The sequence below is a fragment of the Apium graveolens genome, chromosome 6 (assembly GCF_009905375.1).
Source record: "Apium graveolens cultivar Ventura chromosome 6, ASM990537v1, whole genome shotgun sequence".
NCBI lineage: Eukaryota > Viridiplantae > Streptophyta > Magnoliopsida > Apiales > Apiaceae > Apium > Apium graveolens.
The window spans coordinates 206,173,514-206,190,331 of NC_133652.1; positions in this window are offsets into that span (position 1 = coordinate 206,173,514).

Here is a 16,818-nt window from a genome sequence, read left to right on the forward strand (position 1 = left end):
GAAGCCTTAAGAAGCCTTGAGATATCTTAGGGATGCTTGGATCTTAAAGGAAAAACAAAGAAAATCAAGTTAAAAATCTTGAAATCACTATTCATTATCTTCTTCATTGATTTCTTGGAAGAGATTGAGAATGAATTGGAGGCTTAAACTTATAGGATAGCCATATCTATGCATAAGGAGTATTAGATAATTACCTTACTAATTAAGGAAGCTTGGAACTTGAATTTTGAATTTTCCTCCTTGAAATGAAGAGAAAAGCCGAGAGCTTCTTGATGAAGAAGTGAAATGATTTTTGTGTTTGTGAGTTGTTTTGCCTAGCTTGGTTGCTTTTGATTTGTTTTTGGTTAATTACCTTTTTAACCTTGAACTTTGTGTGGTTTTAAATCAACCACACCTCCTTCCCCTTATGTCATGCTTATGTCACCTTGTGATGTCATCCTCCTTCACTTGCCCTCTTCTTATTGGTTGGATGACCTCATCATCCCTAACCTCCTTGATTAACTCCTAATTGTTTGCCTAATGACCGTTGATCTGTTATACGGTTCGCTTAACTTTCGTTCTCATTTCTCGTTTGAGGGATCATACCCGGGATCTTATTACTTGGGTTTCCTTAACCTTTCTCAATACATTATATTTCTTTTATGATCCTCTCTTATAATCCTTTAATTTAAATCCTTTTTATCCTGTTACCTTATACTCAATTCTTTCTGTATCTAGTGGATTTCCGGGAAAAATCAAAGTGTTCGGAATTGGATTCTGACGATCTTTACATACACTTATATACAATATAGAGTACCAATAAAATCTCAGAATATCCATATTAGAACCCTACATAGTGTGGCATGAAAAGTTTTCTTGTTCAGAAATATCAGCAAAAACACTATTCATAAGGGTTACAAAAAGTTCAAAATTTTGGGGTTATTACAATTATCCTTGGTCACCATTGTTATGCATAGAACAAACAGTATTAATAAATTCATAAAGAACAAAGCCGGTGAATTTTAATGATTTTTAATATATGAAATAGTGACATACAGTGTATAAACTGGTGATTTCTGCAGTACAAAATAGTGATTGCAGTGAAAATAATAAGATCTGAAATATAAGCAAAATATATGAAAATGAAATACCAAATCGATTTATGATAAAAGTATGGAATTACCTATTTTATATTGTAAAAGTATCAAAAATACAAGTTTCACTCTAAAATCACTAATTTATCTTACACAAATCACTCATCTGTATAATAAAAATCACTGATTTATAAAACAAAAATCTCTAAAAAACAACATTCATATATCCATCATGACACATACTTCATTATCATCAATCTCAGATCTACTTCAATCATCACCATTACTGTCATCATATCACCATTAATAATCTTCACAAAATAGCCACATTGACAAACTCAAAGATGAATTAAAAATAATAAAAACCATTGGATCCGTAAATATTATGGAGAGCAGGGGAGGTGGCGGTGATTGGGGTGGAATAAAGCCACAGGCGGAGAAGGAGTGGCTGGATGGAGGATATGGGTGATTGAAGCAGGATAGGGGAGGTGGCAGTGTGATTGGGGTGGAATAAAGCCGCAGGCGGAGAATGAGTGACTGGATGGAGGATATGGGTGATTGAAACATGATGGGGGTGGTGGTGGTGGTGGTGGTGGTGGTGGTGGTGGTGTGTGAGTGGTTCGGGTAAATAGGGGAGGGGTGGTGAATTAGGATTGAGTAATTAAGGGAGTGGGTGGGTTATGTATTTGAATTTGGGTTATCTTCTATTTCTCATTTAAGCTTTTTTCTATTTGAGTAGGACTCTCTCTCTCTCTCTATATATATATATATATATATATATTTGTTACTCTCCCGTTTCAAAATATATATCTTTTTTTATTTTAATACGTAGTTTAAGGTGTATAAAAAATAGCTCTATAATTTATTTTTAGTTTTTTAATATAAGATTTTAAATTTTAAATATTTATTTAAAAAAAGAAATTCAAAAATAACTTGTACAATTATATTTTTTACAAACATTAAAGTATGTGCAAAAAGTAAAAAAAATATTTCAATCATGTTTTTTAATTTTAATAGAATATAATTTTTAAAGTATTATTTTATTTATCTTTAATATAAAGCATTGTTATCTCGTGAATTCATATTTTGATCATCTTTATATTTCATTGTCATGAGATTACAACACCTTGTCCTTTATATTTCTTTTTATCTAATTTACTTGTTGCAAGAGTCAAAATCGAAAGAGGAAGACATTATTAGCTTATTTTCCTAGTGCTATAGCCATTCCTAGTGCTATAGCCACTCCTATTTCTACAACTATTCCATGTGTTGCTCCTACTTCTATTGGTAATCACGATCCTCTTTCAAATACTTCAAATATTGATCTTGTTTCTCTTGAACGTGATCCAGTTGTACGTCTTCCAATTTGGAATTATCCATATAATATTTGTGATGACATTAGACGTGAATATATTAGATCGGGACCATGTAACCCCAGCTATGCAAAAAAACAATATCCACCTACCGAGTTTGGAAATCAACGTCGTCGATTTCAAGCATCCTAGTTTAACACATTCATTTGATTAGAGTATTCTACTTCGCAAGATGCAGCATTTTGTTTTCCATATTTTTTATTTGAAAAAGATACATCTACACAACATGCATTTACTATTGATGGATTCAGGAGTTAAAAAATAGTTAATGATAATGAAAGATGTTCTTTTTTGGTACATGTTGGAGGCCCTACTTCACCACATAAAAAGGCAATGAAATCTCTTGATGGTGAAGAATGTTACAAGGCATATTGACAAGGTCATAAATTCTCAATCTTTGGAAGAGGTAAAAAAGAATAGACTGTATCTAAAAGCTACTATAGAGGCTGTTTGATGGTTGAGTTTGCAAGCTTGTGCATTAAGGGGTCATGATGAATTATCAACTTCTCGTAATAGAGGTAATCTTATTAAGATGATCAAACTTATGGGCTGAATGAATATTGATATTTCAAATGTTGTTTTGGAAAATGCACGAAAAAATGCCATGTACACTTCTCCAAAAGTATAAAAAGATATTTTACATATCCTTGATTCTAAAGTAAAAATTAAATCCGTGATGAGGTATGAGATTCTAAATTCTGTATTTTAGTTGATGAGGCAATAGATTCATAACATAAAGAACAAATGGAGATTGTTCTTAGGTTTGTTGATGTTCATGGTGTTATACGTACAATTTTTTTGATATTATTAATGTGAGTGATACAACAACATCAAATCTTAAGAAAAAATAATCTGATGTTCTTACACGGTATAACTTTAGCATTCATAATGTGAGAGGTCAGGGATATTATGGTGCTAGTAATATAGGTGGTGCATATACTGGTTTATAAGATTTATTTCTTAAAGATTGCCCATATGCTTATTATGTACATTGTTTTGCTCATCGTTTATAACTAGCATTGGTTGGGGCTGCTGAAAAAGAAGATTCTATCTGGAATTTTTTCTCTATGTTGTCTAATGTTGTGAATATTGTTTGTGGTTCCTCTAAACGCCTATTGGAGTTACAAATAACAAATAATATTGAGGTTTATCATTCAATGACTGGAAATGGACTTAATCAGATAGGAAATATACAACAAGCTGGATCTACCAGGTGGAGATCTCACTTTAATTATGTTTGTAGCTTGATTGATAAGTATGATTAGATAATTATTATGTTGGAAAGCATTATTAGTTGTAATACTTGTTCGAACTGTATGAGTGGAGAAGTTAGAGGTTCTTTAAAGGCACATAAATTATTTAAGTTTTTGTTTGTACAACACTTGATTCATAAGATCATGGGCATTACATATTTGCTTTGTCGAGCTTTACAAACTAAATCAATTGATATCTTAAATGCCATGGATTTAGTTGCAACAACAAAAGAGTTGCTACAATATTTGAGAGATGAGGGTTTTGATGTTCTTTTTGTAATAAAATTGACTTGCTTTTCTAAATAAATAAAAAATATATATATACTATATATATTGATTACATTGCAGTTACAAATATATATCTATTTATGGTGTATATATATATATATATATATATAGGCAAGTGCTCAAATAGAAACCAAGTCAAATCTAGAAACTAGAAACTAATCTAAGCCACATATTTAATCTAATCTAATGACGCACAACACACAATTAAAATACAACCTCCCCTACACAATCTTATCCAATCCCCTCCATTTTTAATTTGATTTTTCCTGCCAATTGGTAAACATTTTTTCACATCTAACTTCACCATATTTTTTGTTATCGTCCAATGATCAATTTGCATACCATATGTAATATATTTAAATTAAATTAAAAACGAGAATAAAATTAATTTCTAGTTTCTAGTCAAAGTTGGTTTCTATTAGAGTATCACCCTATATGTATATATATATATATATGGAGAGGGAGAGAATCCTACTCTACTAGAAAGTAAATTAGAATAGAAAATAAAATGTAAACCTCAACCCACCAACCCAACCCCCACCCAGCAGCCCTGCCCCATCCTTTTGCCCCACTCCCTCGCGCCTAACAGGTGCCGCCCTGCCGCACCCCCAACCGCGTTTCTATTACAGCTGCTGATAAGTGACATTTTATACCGCTTGGAGCGTCTCATTACGGCTTGAATTGGTGTCTTGAACTCGAGTATTTTGTGTATTTGACGCTTTTTCTAGTGTTTTTGCATTTCAGGGTATAACTTGCTTAGATAGTGGTTTTAATCAAATAAAGCTTAAGGAAGTGCTTGGAATTAGTCTAGGGGAGATGAACGAAGAAATCAGCAAAAATAGAAGCAAAATAAAATATTTTCCAGAAGGGTAGCAGGCACCCGCCTGGAGAGAGCAGGCGGCCGCACGCTAGCAGGCGCCCGTGTGGAGGATGCAGGTGGCCGCCTGTGGGCGGAATTTTAGAATCTGGATTTTATTAATTCTATTACAATTGGGCTTCTGTTAGCGCTGGTTCTCTTGGGTTATTATATAAACCTTACGGGAAGTGGTTTTCTTCAGAGAGGAGATAATCAGGAGCGAAGGCAAGAAGATTGAGAAGACCGTTTTAGCACGCAACAATGAAGAAGAGGAAGCATACATTTATCTTGTGATTCTTTTAATTCATTATAACAGTGGATGCTAGTTTTCTTTATGATTTGAACCTTAATACTCTTGTGACGTACTTCATTATTTATTAAGTATTTTTAATCTTATTATCGTTGTGTTATTATCATGCTTTCATATGAACCCATGGTGACGATGAGTTCTATTATGGGGTAATCGTGATTATAGGATCCTAGCGGATTTACTATGGATTTCTTTAGTTAATTGTTTAATACCTTGGTATGTGGTGATTGTATGATATCTAGTATAGGTTGTGCATATTCGTCTTATATGAGTCGCGAACATGTAAGATAGCCTGTTAATCTCTTGTGAAGTGATAGTGAATCTTGAGATTTAGAACTTGCCATGCTAGCATAGGTTCATGTATTGTATGCATGATTAGTGGGTAACTCTAACCTTTTTACTTGCCCTATGTAATCATCTTGAATAACTTGCGCTTAAATCGTTATGTTGTCAAATTCTATAGACATATAGGGTCTCAACATAATTGATGCCTATTCAACTTATATCTTAATTGTGGATGCTTGGTAGAATGGTATTTGTACAATAAAAGTTGGCGTTTATCAGTTTCGTGTTATTCGATTAATATCATCACCATTACATGCTAAGGGTAATAACAATAACTATTGAATGAAGTAGTAATGAAGTCAGGATCTCATGAGTGTTTAATATTGTTAATTCAAGTGTTTAATTCTCGTAGTAATTATTAGTTAACCAATCTTAATTGTTATTGTCTTGACATTGAAGAATAATCATATATTGATGAGTAAATGTTAATTAGATATAATTAATCAGAGTCTCTGTGGGAACGAACTAGAAATCATTCTATATTACTTGCGAATGCGTATACTTGCGTGAATTATTTAGCACATGCTTTGTGCCTAACAAGTTTTTGGCACCGCTGCTGGGGACTCGATGTTAATTTGTTTAGTTTATGTACTTTCCATCAGTGGTCATTAGGATTCATTGATTAAGACTTGTTACTTACTGCTTTCAGTTTTGTTTCAGGTACTCTAGCAATCGTTTATGCAAACATGTTCTCGCACTCGCAAGAGAAATCTGGATAAAGCTGAGGAAACAGATAAAGCTCTTGACTCTTCGGAGAAGATAGTTTTTGAAGATTCGGATAAAGAGAGTGAAAAGAAAGAACCTGAAATAATTGGTGATCGTCTAGCTCAAGTTGATCCAACTCTTATGGACTTTTTTCGGCCTAAAATTGATGACATTCAGTCCAGCATCATTCATCCGACTATTCAGGCCAATACTTTTGAAATCAAGCCGGGCACTATTCAGATGGTGCAGAATTTTGTTTCTTTCGGAGGTGCTGCGACTGAAGATCCCAATATACATATCAGGAATTTTGTCGAGATCTGTAGTACTTTTAAATATAATGGTGTTACTGATGGGGCTATTAAGATGAGTCTTTTCCCATTCTCTCTGAGGGACAAAGCTAAGGACTGGTTACATTATTTACCAGCTGGGTCCATCACTACTTGGGAAGATCTTGCGTAAAAGTTTCTGGTGAAGTTCTATCCAATGGACAAAACCGCAGTTATGAGGAGTGCTCTTACTCAGTTTGCGCAGCAACAAGGAGAATCTATGTCGAGGCTTGGAAGCGCTACAAGGAGATGTTAAGAAAGTGTCCACATCATGGTATGCCTGACTGGATGGTGATCACTGGTTTCTACAATGGTTTGGGGGCCCAATCTCGGCCCATGCTCGATGCAGCTTCTGGAGGTGCCTTGTGGGCCAAAAGTTACACTGAGGCCTATAATCTCATTGAAACTATGGCTGCAAACGAGTATCAAGACCCAACTCAAAGGATGATGCCTGGGAAGGTAGCTGGTATTCTGGAAGTTGATGCAGCTACAGCTATTGCAGCACAGCTCCAAGCGCTGTCTATGAAGGTCGATTCTTTAGCCAACTATGGAGTAAATCAAATAGCTAGTGTCTGTGAGCTTTGTACAAGCTCTCATGCTACAGATCAGTATTCTCTTATCAATGAATCTGTTTAGTATGTGAACAATTTTTAGAGACCGCAGTAGCCTGTCGCTGCTACTTATCATCCCAATTACAGAAATCATCCCAATTTCAGCTGGAGCAATAATCAGAATGCTGTTCAGCAACCATATCAGCAAGCTGCAAGTAAACAATTTAATCCACTTGAATACCAGCAACCTCAGCAATTTGCTCAAAGGCAAACATATTCTCAACAAGGAGGTGCTGCTCCACCTTCAAGTGCTGATTTCGAGGAGTTAAAGCTGTTATGCAAAAGCCAGGACGTTTCTATCAAGACCTTGGAAAATCAAATTGGACAAATAGCCAATGCCTTGCTCAATCGTCAACCCAACACACTTCCCAGCGATACTGAAGTGCCAGGCAGGAAGCTAAAGAGCAAGTCAAAGCTGTCACCTTAAGGTCTGGAAAAGTTGCTGATGCTGAAAAAGCAAAAGATGTAGAAGTTGAAGTTGTAGATGAAGAAGGAATGCAAAAGGAGAAAGAGGAGGAACCAAGGAAGACTACTGTTGAACACACTCTGCCTGAGGGTAATACAGGGGAGAAACAACTCTATCCTCCACCACCTTTTCCTAAGAGATTGCAAAAACAAAAGCTGGACAAACAATTTGGTAAGTTTCTGGAGGTGTTTAAAAAACTTCACATTAACATACCTTTCGCTGAGGCTCTTGGGCAAATGCCTAGTTATGCAAAATTCATGAAATGTATTCTTTCGAGGAAGGTGAAACTGGATGATCTTGATACCATTGCTCTGACAGAAGAGTGCAGTGACGTTCTACAACAAAAGTTACCTCCAAAGCTTAAGAATCTAGGTAGCTTCACCATTCCTTGCACCATTGGCAAGTTGTCATTTGACAAGTGCCTTTGTGATTTGGGAGCAAGCATCAATTTGATGCCGTTGTCTATCTTCAAAAAGATGAATTTTCCTGATCTGAAGCCCACCTACATGTCTCTACAATTGGCTAATCGTTCGATTACATACCCACGAGGCATTATGGAGGACGTGCTAGTAAAGGTAGACAAACTCAGCTTTCCTGCAGATTTTATCATTCTGGATTTCGAGGAAGATAAAAAGATTCTCATAATCTTGAGAAGACCTTTCTTGGCCACAGGCCATACCTTGATAGATGTGCAAAAAGGTGAACTCACTATGAGGGTGCAAGATCAAGATGTGACATTCAATGTGTTCAATGCGATGAAATTCCCTACAGAAGATGAGGAGTGCTTCAAGGTGGATTTGGTCGATTCTGCAGTTATTTCAGAACTTGATCATGTGCTAAGGTCTGATGTCTTAGAAAAAGCCTTATTGGGGGATTTTGACAGTGAAGATGACGAAGGAAATGAGCAGCTACAATATCTAAATGCTTCTCCTTGGAAACGAAAGCTACACATGCCATTTGAATCTCTGGGAAATACTGATCTCAAGAATGCTGAGGGAAAGCTCAAACCATCTATTGAGGAAGCACCTACTTTGGAGCTTAAACCATTTCCTGAACATTTGAGGTATGCTTTTTTAGGTGATTCATCTACTTTTCCTGTTATTGTTGTATCTGACTTCTCAGGTAGTGATGAGGACAAGCTCTTGAGGATTTTGAGAGAATTCAAATCGGGCATCGGATGGACTATAGAAGATATAAAAGGGATCAACCCTTCGTACTGCATGCATAAAATTCTGCTAGAGGAAGGTAGTAAGCCGACTGTTGAGCAACAGCGAAGGCTTAATCCTATCATGAAAGAAGTGGTGAAGAAAGAAATTCTAAAGTGGCTGGATGCAGGAATTGTATATCCTATTTCTGACAGTTCTTGGGTGAGCTCCGTGCAATGTGTACCTAAGAAAGTAGGTATTACTGTGGTAGCAAATGAGAAGAACGAGCTCATCCCCACTCGAACAGTCACAGGATGGAGGGTATGCATGGACTACAGGAAGTTGAATAAAGCCACGAGGAAGGATCACTTCCCTCTTCCATTTATTGATTAGATGCTTGACAGGTTGTCTGGTCATGAGTATTATTGTCTTCTGGATGGCTATTTGGGCTACAATCAGATTTGCATTGCACTAGAAGATCAAGAGAAGACCACCTTCACTTGTCCATTTGGCACGTTTGCTTTTCGCAGAGTTTCTTTTGGCTTATGTGGTGCACCTGCCACTTTTCAGAGATGTATGATGGCCATATTCTCTGATATGATTGGAAATAATGTCAAAGTATTCATGGAAGACTTTTCTGTCATTGGATATTCGTATGATGAATGCTTGAATAATCTCCGTTTGGTGTTCAAAAGGTGTGTGGAAACCAATCGGGTGCTCAATTGGGAAAAATGTCACTTCATGGTGCAACAAGGCATCATTATTGGGCATAAGGTCTCCAGTAAAGGTCTTGAGGTGGATAAAGCCAAGGTGGGCGTCATTGAAAATCTTCCGCCACCTATTTCTGTGAAGGGAATCCGTAACTTCCTTGGTCATGCGGGTTTTTATCGGCGTTTCATCAAGGACTTCTCTAAGATATCTAAGCTGTTGTGCAACTTGCTCGAGAAAGATGTGCCTTTCAAATTTGATGATGAATGCTTGGAAGCATTCGAGACTCTCAAGAAGATTTTAATCACCACACCAGTTATCACGGTACTGGATTGGAGAGAACCTTTTGAGATGATGTGTGATGTAAGTGATTATGCAGTGGGAGCAGTTCTTGGGCAGCGAAAGACTAATATCTTCCATGTGGTCTATTATGCTGGCAAGACGCTAAGTGGAGCCCAACCAAACTACACCACTACTGAGAAGGAGCTCTTGGCTATAGTTTTTGGTTTTGAAAAATTTCAATCTTATCTACTTGGGACAAAGGTGACAGTGTTCACTGATCACGCTGCCATCCGCTATCTGGTCTCAAAGAAGGATTCGAAGCCTAGACTTATTCGTTGGGTTCTCGTACTACAGGAATTCGAGTTAGAGATCAAGGATCGAAAAGGTACTGAAAATCAAGTAGCTGACCATCTCTCTAGATTGGAGAATCGTAATTCTACTTCACATGATAAGACATTGATCAACGAATCTTTTCTGGATGAGCAGTTGTTCGTAATTCAAGAGGAAGAGCCATGGTTCACAGATATTGTGAATTATCTTGTTAGTAATATAATGCCTCCTAATATGAATGCGGCTCAAAAGAAGAAGTTTCTGCATGAGGTAAAGTGGTACATGTGGGATGAACCATATTTTTTTAGATAAGGAGCTAACCAGATCATGAGGAGATGTATCCTATTCTGTGAGACAGAGGGGATATTACGAGACTGTCATTCCACAGCTTATGGTGGACATTATGGTGGTGAAAAGACAGCAACTCGTATTCTTCAAGCAGGTTTTTTCTGGCCTACATTGTTTAAGGATGCACATCAGTTCGTTTTAAGGTGTGATCGTTGCCAAAGAGTTGGGAATCTTACCAGAAAGGATGAGATGCCTTTAAATGTGATGCTTGAAGTTGAGGTCTTCGATTTTCGGGGAATCGATTTCATGGGACCATTTATCTCATCCTGCAATAATCAGTACATCTTGCTGGCAGTTGATTATGTCTCAAAATGGGTAGAAGTCAAGGCTCTACCGTCTAATGATGCAAATGTAGTGTTGAGTTTTCTTTATAAGCAGATATTCACAAGGTTTGGAATGCCACGAGTTATCATAAGTGAAGAAGGGTCGCATTTCTGCAATCATAAGTTCACTTCTATGATGCAATGCTACAATGTAAATCATTGCATTGCTACTGCCTATCATCTGCAAACTAATGATCAAACTGGAGTGTCTAATAGAGAGATCAAGCGCATTCTAGAAAAAGTCGTTTGTCCGTCAAGGAAAGATTGGTCTTTGAAGCTCGATGAAGCTGTTTGGGCTTATAGAATAGCATACAAGACTCCACTTGGGATGTCCCCGTTTTAAATTGTATATCGTAAGGGATGTCATTTACCTGCGAAGCTTGAGCATAAGGCTTATTGGGCATTGAAGAAGTTAAACCTTGATCTAGATGCAGCTGGGAAGAAGCGAATGCTTCAGTTAAATGAACTTGAAGAATTTCGACTTTAAGCGTACGAAAATAACAAAATGTACAAGGAAAAGGTAAAAAGGTGGCATGACAGGAAGCTATCGCCTAAGTCATTCGTACCGGGGCAACAACTTCTTCTATTTAACTCTCGTCTCCGACTTTTTCCTGGAAAGTTGAAATCAAGGTGGTGTGGACCATTTATCGTCAAAGCTGTGTTTCCACATGGAGCGGTTGAGATTTTTTAGAATGATCAGGGCCAAGCATTCAAAGTAAATGGTCAGAGATTGAAGCACTATTATGGGGATACGGCAAACCGTGAAGTGGTTAGTGTCGTTTTATTGTCAACTTGATCGCATAACTCCACGTCAAGCTAATGACGTAAAAGAAGCACTTCTTGGGAGGAAACCCAAGATATGAGACCATAGGACACCTTAGAATTTAGTACTTTATCAAAAAACCCAAAAAAATCCGAAAAAAGTTGGCAGAATTTTTTTTTCCAGAAGCCTTGCAGGCGCCCGCCTGCTAGGATTAGGCGGTCGCGCGCTAGCAGGCGCTCGCGTGCTGGTGCCAGGCGGCCGCGTGCGACCCTGATTTTTGAAAAATCATTTTTCAGCCAATAAAAAAACAACAAAACAAAAACAAGATTCACAGAAGCCATATCACCCATTAACCCACGAATTCTCCCCATACCTTACCACAATCCCCACTCCTAATCAAATTCTAACCCTACTTTTGCCCTATATATATATATACAACCCCTCCATACACATCCCACACACTTTCAACTCTACAAAATCTCTCCTACACAGCAAACACAAACTCTCCAACTCTTATTCTCAGCTTTCATGCCCCCAAAGAGATCACGAACTGTGGGTAGCAGCAGCACTAACCCGACTACTACTGATTTTTCGAGGAATACTGCTGCGAGGCCCCGATTGTTGGATGGGGCTGCTGAAGAAGAGTACACCAAGCTTCTGACTAAGCCTATTATGAGGGAGAGGGGGTTCTTGCCATCAGGGAGGGATGGTGATTTGCTACCGATGATTGCTGAGAAGGGATGGATTACATTCTGCGAGTCACCTGAGGCGGTTCCGATGAGTATCGTTCGCGAGTTCTATACAAATTCCAAGGCCGACAAGGATTTTCTGTTGTTCGTGGGATTACTGTTGATTATCATCCCGAGGCGATTCGCCGGGTAATTGGACAGCGATAAAGGAAACCACAAGAGGAGCATTGGAATGAAAAGACCCCTGAGGACTTTGATATGAACTTGATTATTGCTACTCTCTATCGGTCGGGCACAGTGTGGAAGTTCAAAAGGGGAACCAACGATTATCGTAATTTCCCTGCTGTCATGATGAACAGGTATGCTCGTGCTTGGAATGCATTTATGAGTGCTAATATTCTTCCTTCTTTGTATTCACATGAGGTTACAGTGGAGAGGGAGAGGTTGTTATGGGGAATTCTGAATGATGAATATTATGTGGACCTTGGTGAGTACATCTACCAAGTGATTTTGAAATTTTTGAGGGGGAAATTGTAATACTCTATCCCGTATGTCTCCATTATCACGAAGCTTTGCAAGGCAGTTGGAGTCCAGTGGCCTTCGTATGAGCAGCTGCAGATGCCTGCCGCTCCTATTGATTCATCGACTTTGAATGTGATGCAGGAGTGGACGGGTGGAGAGCCCGAGCCACATGGTTTGGGGTATCACCTTCCAGGAGGAGTTCCAGCAGCTGGTGCTACCATGGCTAGGCCCAATCAGGCTCAGGGAGAGGCGGGCTCTTCGAGAGCCCAGGGAGGAGATGGTTCGGGATTGGCTGATGTCCAGTACCGGAGGCTTTCGAGGAGGATGGATGCGATGTATGAGTCGTAGAGTCGGTTTACGCAGGAGCTCACCCAAGCACTCGGGACTGCATTTAGAGGCCTTAGAGCTAACATCCAGTGGCTCGTTTATGGTGAGGATTCTACTTATCCACCTCCTAACACTCCACCCTCTGAGGGTGATGATGATGATGATTCGTCTTAGTAGGTATACCCTGTGTTCCTTTCTATTACCTTCACTGGGGACAATGAAGATTTTAAGTTTGGGGGTGGTAGTTAAGGAACATATTTGTGTGTGTGTCATGTAGTTACATTTTCATGATTAGTTTAGCTCATTTAGTTGCATATTTTTGCCATATAGTTTTTTTATAGTTTTTTTTATTTTTTTAGCTTTATTTATCATGTCATATAGCTCATGCATATACCATGATCCCTTTGTAGGGCTTTGCCGATTAATATGTGATATTGATGCGAGTGTAGTGATAGCATTAGAGTGATGTTGAATCTTGTTAGGTTGACATGCATGCTAGAAACACTTGTAATTTCACTAAGTCTTAGAGTATGCTTAAGGACTAGATTGTTGTCATGGTTTGATAGTTTTTGAGGTCAATCTATTGCTTATACTTAGAATGCATGATAGACTCTTAATGATAAAAGACATGAAAAGATAAAAATTGGAAAAAAAATTTGAATTCATTGCTAGTTGTGGCTAGGCGTCAAATGGCTAGTAGCCGGCTTGTATTGTATAAGAGTAGTCTAGGGTTGAGCAAGATGGAGCGAAACGCACTTGCTCAATAATTTAAAAAAAAAGAGAAAAAAAGAAGGAAAAAAAAAGAAAAAAAGAAAAATATGGTTAATGCACAATTGATCACGAGTGGGCTCTTTGGTATTGAGTTATTAAGTTCTTAGGGGACTTTGTGCCTAGTGACCTAAGGCTTTTATAGTCTGGGATCCGCTAACCTAACGCTCGCTAAATGGGTACCATTGCATAAGTCTTTTGTGGACCTCATTCATTACACGATCAAATAAGCATTTGTTTTATGTGTTGAGTAAAAGCATGATTCCGTAATAAACTCCAATAATCTTGAAGTGTTATAAGTCATTTTGTGTCTAGAATATATTCTTCGTATAAGCTTGTGATTGCCTTGAGAATTATTAAGTTATGGTGATTGATCTAGTTTCGAAGCATATCTGTTAAGCATTCGCACACACCACGTTTCTAGTTGTATGTTAGCTTGCGTGATTTGATTGATCTTTAGTCGCCTAATTGCATTTGTCGATATGTCATGTGTTGGTTGTTTTAGTCATCGCGAGGGGATCGCTGAATTCATATAAGTTGCATTCATGCATGTTTTTATTCTATATTTGAGTCTGCGATGCTTAAGGACAAGCATCGGTTCAAGTTCGGGGGTGTGATAAGTGGCATTTTATACCGCTTAGAGCGTCTCATAATGGCTTGAATTGGTGTCTTGAACTCGAGTATTTTGTGTATTTGACACATTTTCTAGTGTTTTTGCATTTCAGGGTACAACTTGCTTAGATAGGTGGCTTTCATCAAATAAAGCTTAAGGAAGTGCTTGGAATCAGTCTAGGGGAGATGAGCGAAGAAATCAGCAAAAACAGAAGCAAAATAAAATATTTTCCAGAAGGGTAGCAGGCGCCCGCCTAGAGAGAGCAGGCGGCCGCCTGTGGGCAGAATTTTAGAATCTGGATTTTATTAATTCTATTACAATTGGGCTTCTGTTAGCGCTGGTTCTCTTGGGTTATTATATAAACCTCATGCGAAGACGTTTTCTTCAGAGAGGATATAATCAAGAGCAAAGGCAAGAAGATTGAGAAGACCGTTTTAGCACGCAACAACGAAGAAGAGGAAACATATTTTTATCTTGTGATTCTTTTAATTCGTTGTAACAGTGGATGCTAGTTTTCTTTATGCTTTGAACCTTAATACTCTTGTGACGTACTTTATTATTTATTAAGTATTTTTAATCGTATTATCGTTATGTTATTATCATGCTTTCATATGAACCCATGTTGACGATGTGTTCTATTATGGGCTAATCGTGATCATGGGATCCTAGCGGATTTACTATGGATTTCTTTAGTTAATTGTTTAATACCTTGGTATGTGGTGATTGTATGATATCTAGTATAGGTTGTGCTTATTCGTCTTATATGCATCGCGAACGTGTAAGATAGCCTGTTAATCCCTTGTGAAGCGACAGTGAATCTTGAGATTTAGAACTTGCCATGCTAGTATAGGTTCATGTATTATATGCATGATTAGTGGGTAACTCTAACCGTTTTAATTGCCCTATATAATCATCATGAATAACTTGCGCTTAAATCATTATATTGTCAAATTCTGTAGACATGTAGGGTCTCAATATAATTGATGCCTATTCAACTTCTATCTTAATTGTGGATGCTTGGTAGAATGGTATTCGTACAAAGAAAGTTGGCGTTTATCAGTTTTGTGTTGTTCGATTAATATCATCACCATTACATGCTAAGGGTAATAACAATAACTATTAAATGAAGTAGTAATGAAGTCAGGATCTCATGAGTGTTTAATATTGTTAATTCAAGTGTTTAATTCTCGTAGTAATTATTAGTTAACCAATCTTAATTGTTATTGTCTTGACATTGAAGATTAATCATACATTAGTGAGTAAGTGTTTATTAGATATAATTAATCAGAGTCTCTATGGGAATGAACTAGAAATCATCCTATATTACTTGTGAACGCGTTTACTTGCGTGAATTATTAAGCGCATGCTTTGTGCCTAACAGCTTCCCCCAGCCCCCTTCCCGCACCGCCCTCAACCATAATCCCTCCTTCAGCCGCCTTAACCCAATTTTCTATATTCCGATCTTCTTCTTCGATAATTTTTCACCGAAAAATATCTCCTCCATCTAATCCACATCTCTTCTCAATTATTAAGAAATTTTATGCTTCTTCTCAGTTTTGTATAGAACATATTATGATGTTATATAGTATGATTTGGAAGTGATGATTGTTGTAGGAAGAGGTGTAGTGGTAGTTGGAGATGGTGGTGGTTGGATCTGGAGGTGTTGCGTGTATATGTATGTATGTTAGGTCTCACACACTGTAGAAGGGGGTTGAATACGGTGTTTATCACAATCAAATCGAATATAAGAACACAGAAAACAGATTTTATTTAACACAATAAACTCTGTTACAATACAGAACTGTCCTCTCTCAGTGATGAACAATTTATCACGAGAGCTGCTAGGGTTACAATGAATAATAACTTCGATTATGATAACACATATAGTGTAAACCCTATGTCTGTGTTTATATACTACACAGTTACAAGATAAATTCTAATTGATATGGAATGTAATTATGCTTCCTAAAATATATCAACTAGTTATCTTTTCTTCCAAGTATTCTATTCTTCATAGAATTCCTTCTTCATGCATATCTCTTCTTGCGTTTGTCTTGATCTTCTTTCATTTCAATCAGCCGCCTTCCTTATCTGAAAGTCTCCTTAAGTCCTGATATTATCTCCTGATAAATATCTCCTATTAACTTAAGATTTAACAACTTAAGTTCTGATATCTTAAGTTCTGACTTCAGTATAAGTGTTGATTTCCAGTTAAGTTATGATTTGTCCTGTTAAGTAAGATCTGAAAACTAAACACAATTTATATTAGTCATGACATTATCAAATATATCTAACAATCTCCCCCAACTTGTAAATTAGCATAATATACAAGTTTAACAGATATTTGATGATGTCAAAAACATTAAGTACAAATGCATGAAAATTTGACTAGAT